We start from the raw sequence: 11,640 nt of genomic DNA on the forward strand, positions 1-11,640 counted from the left end.
GCAAGAACAAATGTGTGCCCATTACAGACGGAAACAGGAGAATTTATAATGGAGAATAAGGAAATGGTAGAGAAGCTAAGCAATTACTTTTTGTGTCTGTCTTCACTGAGCAAGATACAGAAAATCTCCCAGAAATACGAGGGACCCACGGGGCTTGTGAAAATGAGGAACTGTAAGAAATTAGTATTAATAAAGTGGTATTACTCAAAAAATTAATTGGATTGAAGGTTGATAAATCTGGACAATTCTCAAGAAAATACCAATGTCCAGGGAAAAAAACATATTTATACTGTATGAGAAGAGAGTGCTGGTTGATTGGCAAGTGGAGTCTAATTGGTAGAGGCGTTGCCATGGAGAGTGCAACTGGTTGTTTCCCCTGACATTGGCATTTTCTTACAAACAGTCCTGATGAGCGCAAGACGAAAAGCTTCAACCAAAAATGTCTCTTTTTTCAGCAATACTCAAGTTATGTATTCCCAAATCCACTGGGCCTGATGAGCTGTATCCCAGAGTGTTGAAGGAGGTGGCTATAAAGATTGTGGATGCATTTGTAGTTATCGTTCAAAACTCTATAGATTCTGAAAAGGTTCCTGCAGACTGGAAAGTAGCAAGAAGGCATTATTTAAGAAGGCAGGGAGAGAGAAAACAGAGACCTATGGACCTCTTAGTTGAACATTAGTAGTAGGGAAAATGTTAGAAACTATTATAAAAGATGTGCTAACTAGACATTTAGAAAACAATGGTAGCATGGGGCAGAGTCAACATGGGTTTATGAAAGGGAAGTCATGTTTGGAAAACCTGTTGGAGTTTCTTTGAGGATGTTACTTGTAGAATAGATAAAGGAGAACTAGTGGATGTGGTGCACGTGGATTTTCAGAAGGCTCATAATGTCCCACACAGGAGGTTAGTAAACAAAATTCACATGGGAATGTGGGTAATTATACTGGTTTGGATTGAGAGTTAGTTAACAGGTAAAAAACAGAGAGTAGGAATAAACAGGTCATTCTCAGGATGGCAGACTGTTACGAGTAGGGTACCACAAAGGTCAGTGCTGGGGCCACAGCTGTTCACAATCTATATAAGTGTGGGGACCAAATGTAATATTTCTAAGTTTGCTGATGACACAAAATTGACTGGGAATGTGAGTTGTGAGGAGGATGCAAGGGGATTTGGACAGGTTAAGTGAACAGGCAAGAACATGGCAGACGGAATAAAACGAAAGTAAGTGTGAAGTTATCCACTTTGGTAGAAAAAAAGAAAGGCAGAATATTTCCTAAATGGTGAGAAGTTGAGAAATGTTGATGTCCAAAGAGACCTGTTCATGAATTACAAAAAGCTAGCAGGCAGGTGCAGCAAGCAATTCAGAAGGCAAATAGTATGTCGGCCTTCATTGCAAGAGGACTTGAGTGCAGGGGTGAAGATGTCTTTTTGCAATTGTATTGAGCCTTGGTGAGGCCTCACTTGTTCACAGTTTTGGCCTCCCTCTCTATGGAAAGATATACTTGCAAAAGAGGGAGTGCAAAGATGTTCACCAGACTAATCCCTGGGATGGCGGGATTGTCTTCTGAGGAGAGATTGAGAAAGCTAGGCTTGTATTCTCTAGGGTTTCGAAGAATGAGGGGTGATCTCATTGAAACTTACAAACTTCTTATAGGCGTGACAGGGTAGATGTAGATAGAATGTTTCCCAAGGCTGGTGTGTCTAGAACCAGGGAACACAGTCTCAGAATAAGGAATAGGCCATTTAAGGCTGAGATGAGGAGGAATTTCTTCACTCACAGGGTGGTGAATCTTTGGAATTTTCTACCCCGGGGGCTGTGAAAGCTCAGTCGCCGAGCATGTTCGAGACAGGGGTCAATAGATTTCTGGAGACTAATGATATCAAGGGATATGGAGGTAGCACGGGAAAGTGGCAAAGAGGTAGGTGACCAGCCATTATCAAATTCAATGGCAGAGCAGACTCAATGGGCTGAATGGCCTACTCCTGCTTCTGATCTTAGGCTCCAACGTTCTTACCATCACATGGCTGACCAGGAATCTCTCCCGCTCTTACCGCCTGCCAATGGCGTGTGTGCTGGAATGATTTAGTGGTAGATACTCAACCTGCTTGGCCACATTATGAATGCACCTTCCTTGGCAGCATGGCCAGACACCTCTTATGGCCCCCCAACCAAGCCAGGAAATCTTCTGTGAGGGAAATAAACAAAAGAAACCCAGAGTTACTAAGGTCAATAACACTTGGTAAAATTCCTCTCTGACAACTTCAGATGACTGAACCAAGTCCAGGATAATATAATTATTCGATGAGATGGGGAACCAAGCCATAGAATTTTTAAAAAACACAAACTATTCTAAACATTGCATTAACTTTTCTCTAAAAGTTCATTCACATGGGATATAACACAAAGAGAAAAGTGACCGAAAAACATGGTTATTTCAACAATGTTTTCAGAATAAAGGGTAAACATTTCAAATCCTGAGTATTTTCCAGATGATTTATGAAGTAGATTTTAATGCAGTCATGAGAATATGATGCTCCTGGATATGATGCTGCTATAAATTGCCACATAAATGGAAATCTCGGCACTGAGAAAAGCCTGCCCTCCTTACAATTCAGTGATATTTCATGGGACTTTTAAAGTGAGGAGATTGAATGCACCAATGGCTAAAAAAGATGGTAAAAGCATCTGGTGTTTTTGGTCAGCTCAGTTCATCAGCATTTTCTTTACTGTTTTGTTTAACGTTTGATTTTATATTACTCACTGAGGAGAAAAAATTTGGATGACTTGCATCCGATGACCATTAAATATTCTCCAAGGACGGCAGTGATCCTCACAAGACACAAATTAGATGGGTACAATCATATGGGTTATTCAATTTCCTTAAAATCCATTGGGCTGAGTATTGTATTTATGTGAATATATGAATATTTTGGTGGGGGGATGTCGCACCCGGGAATAGGTAGCTTCCTGACTCCCACCCCCACTGTCGTTTTCTGCCGTTTAATTTGGTAATTGCCCAATTAATAACCGCAGTGGGGTTTGGCAGCCCACGATGTCGCTGGATTGTCATTTCCCCCGCCCAATCGGAAATGGGGGGCGGGGTGCCCACCGCCGAATGTGCAGGGCGTGACCCAGAGGGAGGTCACGGCCACTAATTTAAAGTGGCACCTGGCGTGGGACGGTGTCAGCTGCACCTGTGATTTACTGCAATTGGAAGCAAGCAGGAAGTTTTGGAATTAGCAAGCCTGACAAGCATTGGCCGAAATAAGTTTTAGGAAACTGAATGATGTGTAAAATTCGGCAGAGGCTTAGAATTAAGTGCTTTTGGCAGGTAATACACATGGCATGCATTCTGATCATCCACATAATGTTAAGATCTGAATATTGAGCAGCTGAATCATTGTAACATTTATTCCCCTATAGACGGCCGAGAGAAGGAAGCGAGGGGAGAGGGAGGGAAGAAGGTCCAGAACCACTCCCTGTCTTGATGGCAACTTCCCCTGAGCCTTCTTCCACACTGTGACCACCAGGTGTGAGGCTCGAATGTCAGATGGCGGGAAGACAAGACCTCCCGCAATAACCTCAGCTGCCTAGACAGAGGTGGTCGCAGAGGTCAGCTGCCTTGGTGTGGTGCCTCGATGCTGGAGGCAATGCTGGAAGAGGCTAAGTGACCTTTACAGTTGCGCAAGTGTGAGTAAACCTGCACTCTGTCTATCAGTGTACGAGGAAGGTATAGAGAAGGCTCGATAAGGGTCGTGCCTTTTGGGTACCTCAGAAGTCTGAGGCAGCACTATGCACAAATGACAATAATGCCTCTGTTGAGGTGTTGTTGTGTTCCAGGGGATGGGGAGGTGTGGGGTGCGGGGTGCGGTGGTGGATGTTGGCCTTAGAACTGAGGGTGGTACAAAGTATATTGGCTGCCAGTCATTGTGCAGACTCTGCATCCTTCACAGCGCTTGGATGCATGATGAAATTATTGTCACTGAGAATAAACGCCAGAGCAATGTCACACTCATTTCAGGAGAAGCGGGTCAGCAATGTGTGGAAGAGGAACAGGACTGCAGTAACATGTCGAACTGTCAGTCCTCACGTCGCTGGAGCAGGAGGCCCGGCTGTTGTCCTCCACGGAATGGAGCGGTCAAGTGGCTGGGGCGAAATTGGAGGAAGGTCTCAGGGTGGTGGGATTGCAAGGGGCATTTCCAAGTTTGGAGCCGAGATGGGGAGAGGGCTAGGGGGAGGGTGAATGATGCCTGGAATGCTTACATCAGTTGTAAATTTGTGGTTTATGCATTCAAAAGCTGGAACCTGGTAGAGAACTTGTGTGAATGTTCTAAGTAGTTTAATGGTTGCAAGGTGTCATATCTCATAATCCATACAGTACTAGCGATGCTGAGTCTTGTGTCCTTGCACACCCCGTGAAGGTTGTGAAAGGCCAATTAATACCCTTTCTTCTGTGTCTCCTGCACAGCTGAACTATCATCTGCTCAGCCCGCCAGCCCAGAGGGACCCACACTAGCCTCCGAGGAGGAAGGAGGACCCTCAGAGGGTGAGGCATCACATCCTCTCCCTGCACCAAGCACCAGTGCAGATACTGGCAACTTGGCAAGGATTGACGTAGCAGAAGGAGGACAAGCACAATCTGCCGGGGGCACTTCACATACACACACACAGCTGCCGGAGAGTGTGGTGGAGCCGGCCTCGGACAGTCAGGGGATTATTGATGGTCCAGAGACCGAGCCCCAGTTTCAGTCGGATGATGAGGCTCTGGAGTTGTCCATGAGGCAGCAGATGCTGGATGCCCAGTGTATGACGTGTGGGGATTTAGTGGATATACCAGAGGTAAATACTTTCAGGCAGCCAATGAAGACCTCAGTGGCATTACCCAGCCTGCTGCCCACCACTGCATTAAAGTCTTTACCGATGCAATGTTCTGAAGGGTTGGTCAGCTTGAATGGGTCAGACGCTTTGTGGCAATCGCAGATTTTCCCAGACCAGGGTCAGAGGTCCTCAAATTAGTGTTCAAAGCTTCAGGAGTAAAATCAGGAAGCACTTAATAGAGTAGTAGTAAAGATTTGGAACTTCTCCAAAATGTTGACATCATCCTATGTGCAACAATGTTCACTTGCACTCATTTGCGATGACCTGTATTCCGAAGCGATCTTTAATTCATCATTTAACATTTAACAGTGATCAAGTGAAATCACTGACCTGAAATAAAATCACACAGCGCTCAAACCACATCAATTGCAAACATTTTCTTCCCTTCAAAGTGGTCAGAGCCATTCAACTAACAACATTGGTGTTCAATTGACATGGAATGATGCTGAATTAACATCACTTGCATCAGCAAAGACATTCAACTACCACCTTAAAGCTTAGGTTAGGGAAACTGTTAGCGATCACATTTAACAGACATCAGATTTTTCTAAGCCCCCAGTGTGTATATTGTTTAACATCAGTGCACATTCACTGCAGTCCCCAAAAAGAGGAGGTTTCCAGACTGAGATTGATAGATCTTTTGAAGCCAAGGATATTGAGAAATATGAAACAAAGGCAGGAAAATGGAGTTAGGATACAGATCTGTCATGATGTCATGTAACTAAATGGTGGAACAGGCTCAAGGGATGAATGGCCTACTCCTCTTCCCATTGTCCCTGTATACTTGTTTGCAAATATACCTGTCAAGACGCCTGCCAAACCCAGCACTGTCCTACCTACATTACGACTGGCTTCTGCTTGTGATATAAAATTTGCTGATGGTAGCAAGTGATAATACAGAGGGTGGCCGAATAAAAGGGATTGAGAGCTTTCAAAGGTACCCGGGCCACTGAGGTGATTGGATGAAAAATGACAGATGAACTTCAGTGTAGATAAATGTAGGCTTAGGTGTATTGCAACAAGTAACATGAATCAGTTATATAGGTGTAGGCTTTTTAACAGTTTCTCAGAATTGAACCTGAGGCCTTCTGGTCTTTACAGCTCAGCTGTGTACCACAAAGAGTTACTGTCTATTTTCTGCTACATTTATGGGTTTGTGGGGATGGGGAAAATTAAACTCTATGACATAGGGGTGGTATCCTCCCTCACCCCAGCCCCAGCCTTAAAGGGGAGACACCATTGAACAATGAAAAAGGTGTTATCCATATAAACATTTAAACAAAATTAAGCTAAATAATAAATTGAATCATTGCAGTTTTGTTTGACAAAATCAAAACAAAACCATCATGCAGCGTCCAATGATTTGGGCAGGTCCTGTTTTAAGTAGGCCAGGAAAATTGTGGCGCTAAGCAACCCTAACCGCAGTGGCGTTCACCTCTTAAAGGGAAACTACCACTGACATTTTCCAAGGCCTAACAATTAATGGATCCTATTTGTGACCCATTCAATTTGGACTCAGCATCAGAAGTACATTTTCTAAATTTGCTGACAATGACAAATTGAAGTGTGTAGTTTATGCAAAGGAAGATTGTGACTAATTGCAAGAAGACATTAATAAACTTAAGGAGTGGGTGCTTAATTGGAAAAAAAAATGTCAATATAAACATGTGTGAAGTGAAGCTATAACACAGAAACACTTGTGTGCCAAACAGCATAAGCAGCAAGTGATAAAAAGAGCTAAGCGAGCCCATTACCAATGGATCAGATCTAAGCTCTCAGTCCTGCCACATCCAGTAGTGAATGGTGGTGAGCAATTAAACAACTCACTGGAGGAGGAGGCTCCACAAATATCCCCATCCTCAATGATGGAGGAGCCCAGCACATCAGTGCAAAAGATAAGGCTGAAGCATTTGCTACAATCTTCAGCCAGAAGTGCCGAGTTGATGATCCATCTCGGCCTCCTCTGGAGATCCCCAGCATCACAGATGCCAGTCTTCAGCCAATTTGATTCACTCCATGTGATATCAAGAAATGGCTGAAGGCACTAGATATTGCCAAGGCTATGGGCCCTGACAATATTCCGGCAATAGTACTGAAGACTTGTGCTCCAGAACTTGCCACACCCCTAGCCAATCTGTTCTAGTACAGCTACAACACTGGCATCTACCCAGCTATGTGGAAAATTGCCCAGGTATGTCCTGTACACAAAAAGCAGGACAGTCCAACCCAGCCATTTCCCGCCCCATCAGTCTACTCTCGATCATCAGTAAATTAACAGAAAGGGGCATTAACAGTGCTATCAAGCAGCATTTGCTTAGTGATAACCTGCTCTCTGGCGCCCACTTTGGGTTCCGCCAGGGCCACTCAGCTCCTGACCTCATTACAACCTTGGTACAAACATGGACAAAAGATCTGAACTCCTGAGGTGAGGTGAGAGTGACTGCCTTTGACATCAAGGCCGCATTTGACTGAGTGTGGCATTAAGGAGCTCTAGCAAAACTGGAGTTAATGGGAATCTGGGGGAAATCTCTCCACTGATTGGAGTCATACCTAGCTCAAAGGAAGATGGTTGTGGTTGTTGAAGGTCAGTCATCTCAGCTCCAGGTCTTCACTGCAGGGGTTCCTCAGGGTAGTGTCCTCAGCCCAACCACCTTCAGCTGCTTTATCAATGACCTTCCTTCCATCATAAAGTCAGAAGTGGGGATGTTCGCTGATGATTGCACAATGTTCAGCACCATTCACAGCTCCTCAGGTACTGAAGCAGTCCATGTCCAAATGCAGCAAGGCCTGAACAATATCCAAGCTTGGACTGACAAGTGGCAAGCCACATTCACGCCACATAAGTGCCAGGCAATGAACATCTCCAATAAGAGAGAATCTAACCATTGTCCCTTGATGTTCAATGGCATTACCATCACTGAATCTCCCACTATCAATATCCTGGGGGTTACCATTGACCAGAAACTAAACTGAACAAGCCATATAAATACTGTGGCTACAAAAGCAGGTCAGAGGCTAGGAATCCTGCAGTGAGTAACTCACCTCCTGACTCCCCAAAGCCTGTCCACCATCTACAAGGTACAAGTCAGGAGTGTGATGGAATACTCTCCACTTGCTTGGATGAGTACAGCTCCCACAACACTCAAGAAGTCTGACACCGTCCAGGACAAAGCAGCCTGTTAGATTGGCACGACATCCACAAACATTCATTCCCTCCACTACCGACGCACAGTAGCAGCAGCAGTGTGTACCAACTACAAGATGCACTGCAGGAATTCACCAAGGCTCCTTAGACAGTGCCTTCCAAACCCACAACCACTACCATCTCGAAGGATGAAGGCAGCAGATAAATGGGAACACCAGCACCTGAAAGATCCCCTCCAAGCGACTCACCATCCTTACTTGGGAATGTTATCGTGATTCTTTCACCGTCGCTGGGACAAAATCCTGGAACTCCCTCCCTAACAGCACTGTGGGTGTACACATGGACTGCAGCGGTTCAAGAAGGTAGCTCACCACCACCTTCTCATGGGCAACTAGGGATGGGCAATAAATGCTGGCCCAGCCAGCGAAGCCCACATTCCCTGAATGAATTTTTAAAAAGGTGGTGCATTTTGTTAGAAAGAATAAAGAGGCCAAATACTGCTTGGATAGTAAGAGTCAAAATGGGGTGGAAGAGCACCTCTTGGTGTACAGATACACAAGTTACTAAATGTAGAAACACAGGTTAATAAGGCTTTAAAGAAAGCAAACCAAGTACTGCAGCTAACGTCTAGAGAGATAGAATGGAAAAGCAGCAAAGACATGTTAAACTTGTGTAGTACCTTGGTTAGATTTCATTTGGACTACCATGCACAGTTCTGGTCTCTATATTATGAAAAGAATTTGCCCTGAATCTCCACAAGCATCACATCAGATCCAATACATCACAACTGCATGGCAGTGTAAGACCCATTCTGTGAATTCATCAATGAACATGGCTTTGTCATCTAGTCACTAAACATATCAAGTCAGCTGCCCTAATGGATCAGTGAGTTTGTCCAGTGAGGAAATTATGAGCATAAGATCTACTTTGATCTGTAATCTGTTACTTTAACTGCAGGGGTAATTGTACAAACACCACAATTGGCTTCAACAGCCCCCAAGGTAGGAAGGAAAACACCCAGGGTCTCTTCTACTGATTGCATCTGACAATTCCTGCTGAAAGATTGCGTCTGTGAAAGTCAGTGAGGACAGGATGGCCTGGTCATGATACACCCCATGATCAAATAGTCTGCAAGCCCTCTCTGCCACACTCACACGAACACTGGGGCTGGTGTCAGAAGGTAGCTGGTGCCTGTCGCACCGTCTGGGGGACTGGTTCATTCCAATATCTTTGGGAAAGAAAGGAGGACAAGGAAAATGAAAAGTAACCAGTCTGGATGAATCTTTCATCAGCAATGCTAATGAATTACGGCGATGAATCGCCATTCCATCTTATTATAAATCAAATGTAGTTACTTAACTCTAATAAGTTCATCATTGAGGTCACATTTGGAAGAATGGGATAGTAATTTCTCTGGGGTTGACAGAATTTTTGAGTGCAAAATTGCTGTGGGGCATCCTGTACCCAAAGTGCAGGTTTAAAGTGGTCACTGCCACTCATTGCTTAAGATGCATTTTAGGCATCCATTACCAGCACTGGCAATTAATGTTGACAATTGACATTCTGCATTTGTATTATGACCGCTTTGGAAAATGGGGGCTGTTAGCATTACACTAGCTCTTCTTAAACCCACACCCCAGAGAACCACGGCATGAACACCCAGGAAACTTGTTGAAGCAGCAATATTTAAAGGGATGCCCTATTAAGATACATCTCCTGAAGGTCATTTCCGGCTACTGGCAATTTTTGAAGCCAGGCTTTGGCTGAATCCCAGCAGCTTTTGAGAAGGCACAACCTGCTGAAAGCAGACATTTAGCTGCATTTGCCTTGACTTCATCGACTGCATGAGTACTGCAAAAGATGGGAATGTTGCTGGGATCTCCATTAATGTCGCCGCAGCGGCAGCAACAACCGCAAGCAAGGCAGCAAAAATCTGTGCGGGGAGGGAGGGGGGTGCTCAAAGAAAACAAAGCGGGCTAATGTCTGAGGAGGTCAGTCCTCCGCAACGGGGGGCAGAATTTAGCCCTTGGCTGGCAGGTGGGCCCCACTGGCTCAGTGGTGGGCGGGCAGCCGAACCCCACCGCCGAAACGGGACCCGCCGCCATTTTGAGTGGGCGGGCCAATTAAGGCCCATCCAGCGGCCGGCCCGACAGGAAGCGCTATGCACTTCCTGTTCCGGGGGGTGGAGGGAATCCCCATTTGTCAAAGTGCGCACTGCTCCCTGAGGCGAAGTCCTGTCTCAGGGAGTTTAGTGAAAGGCAAGTAAAGTCAAAAAATAGAGACATTTTAAAATTATTAACATGTCCCCCTCACGTGACAATGTCACACGGGATGGGACATGTTGATAACAAACTCATAAAATTTATTAAATTTTTACAAAACGGTAATGAAACTTCATCCCACCAGTGGATGAAGTTTTATTAATAATCTACAGGCCGCCGGGGCTCCTGGCCTGTCCACCAGCCTTAAGGTTGGCCGGGCAGGGTGTTTAACTATCTTAATGAGCCTGTCAGTGGCCTTAATTGGCCATTGACAGGTCGGCCGGTGGACAGCTGATTTTGCTGTCCGCCCGCCCTCCTTAAGATTTAAATGACAAGGGATGGCGCCGGGGGTTCCTCCCGACGTCATCCCGCATCATTTTCCCCTCGGCGAGCGGGCCCCGCCCCCAAATCGCCGAGGGGAAAATCCTGGTCAGAGTGTTGCACCTCAACATATCAAAGGAACAGCACGTGAGGAGGCTGTGCTTCAGCAGGCACTCATTGAACTACATCACCTGCTTCACTGGCAATTGAAGCCAAAAATCAAAGCACGCACAGCTCCGCCTGTTGCTCTGAAGATAACAGCGGCTCTCAACTTCTACACCACCAACTCAATCCAGCCTGGTGACACCAGTAACATCTCTCAGTTTGTCATCAAGCAGGTGATGGATGCCTCATGCAAGGGGAAATAACCCATCAGCCCAGATGTTGCAGTCACAGATGAAGGAACCCGTTTGCCACTTACCTTGAAGAAAATTGCCCGCAAAGTTTTGGGGGACTCTGGAGTGCCATTTTCCCGTATTCTCGCATGACTTTCAAACTAGTGCCATCTAGAGAGGGTCTGTAGCCTGCAGGAATAATGAAGTCATCAAGCAGACTGAGCAGCCAATCAAACTGAAGAATTCTCAAAGCCAACAAAGCAGGAATTAAGAAGCATGGATTATAATTCATTATTTAATCATTTTACAGAAAGAGAAATAAATATACAAACATACAAATTAGGAGCAGAGGTAGGCAACTCGACCCTTCGAGCCTGCTCCGCCATTCAATAAGATCATGGCTGAGGTGATTGTAACCTCAACTCCACATTGCCGCCTACCCCTTAATAATCTTTCATCCCCTTGCTTATCAAGAATCTATCTAGCTCTGCCTTAAAAAATATTCAAAGATTCTGCTTCCACCGCCTTTTGAGGAAGAGAGTTCCAAAAACTCAAAACCCTCTGAGAGAAAAAATTTCTCCTCATTCCTGTCTTAAATGGGCAGCCCCTTATTTTTAAACAGCGACCCCCCTAGTCATTGGGCCATTGTATTGGGCCATACACATGCAAACAGAGTGAAGCAGAGTAGTAAATGTTTTG

This window comes from Cetorhinus maximus, chromosome 25 (genome assembly GCF_964194155.1).
Source record: "Cetorhinus maximus chromosome 25, sCetMax3.hap1.1, whole genome shotgun sequence".
NCBI classification, from domain to species: Eukaryota; Metazoa; Chordata; class Chondrichthyes; order Lamniformes; family Cetorhinidae; genus Cetorhinus; species Cetorhinus maximus.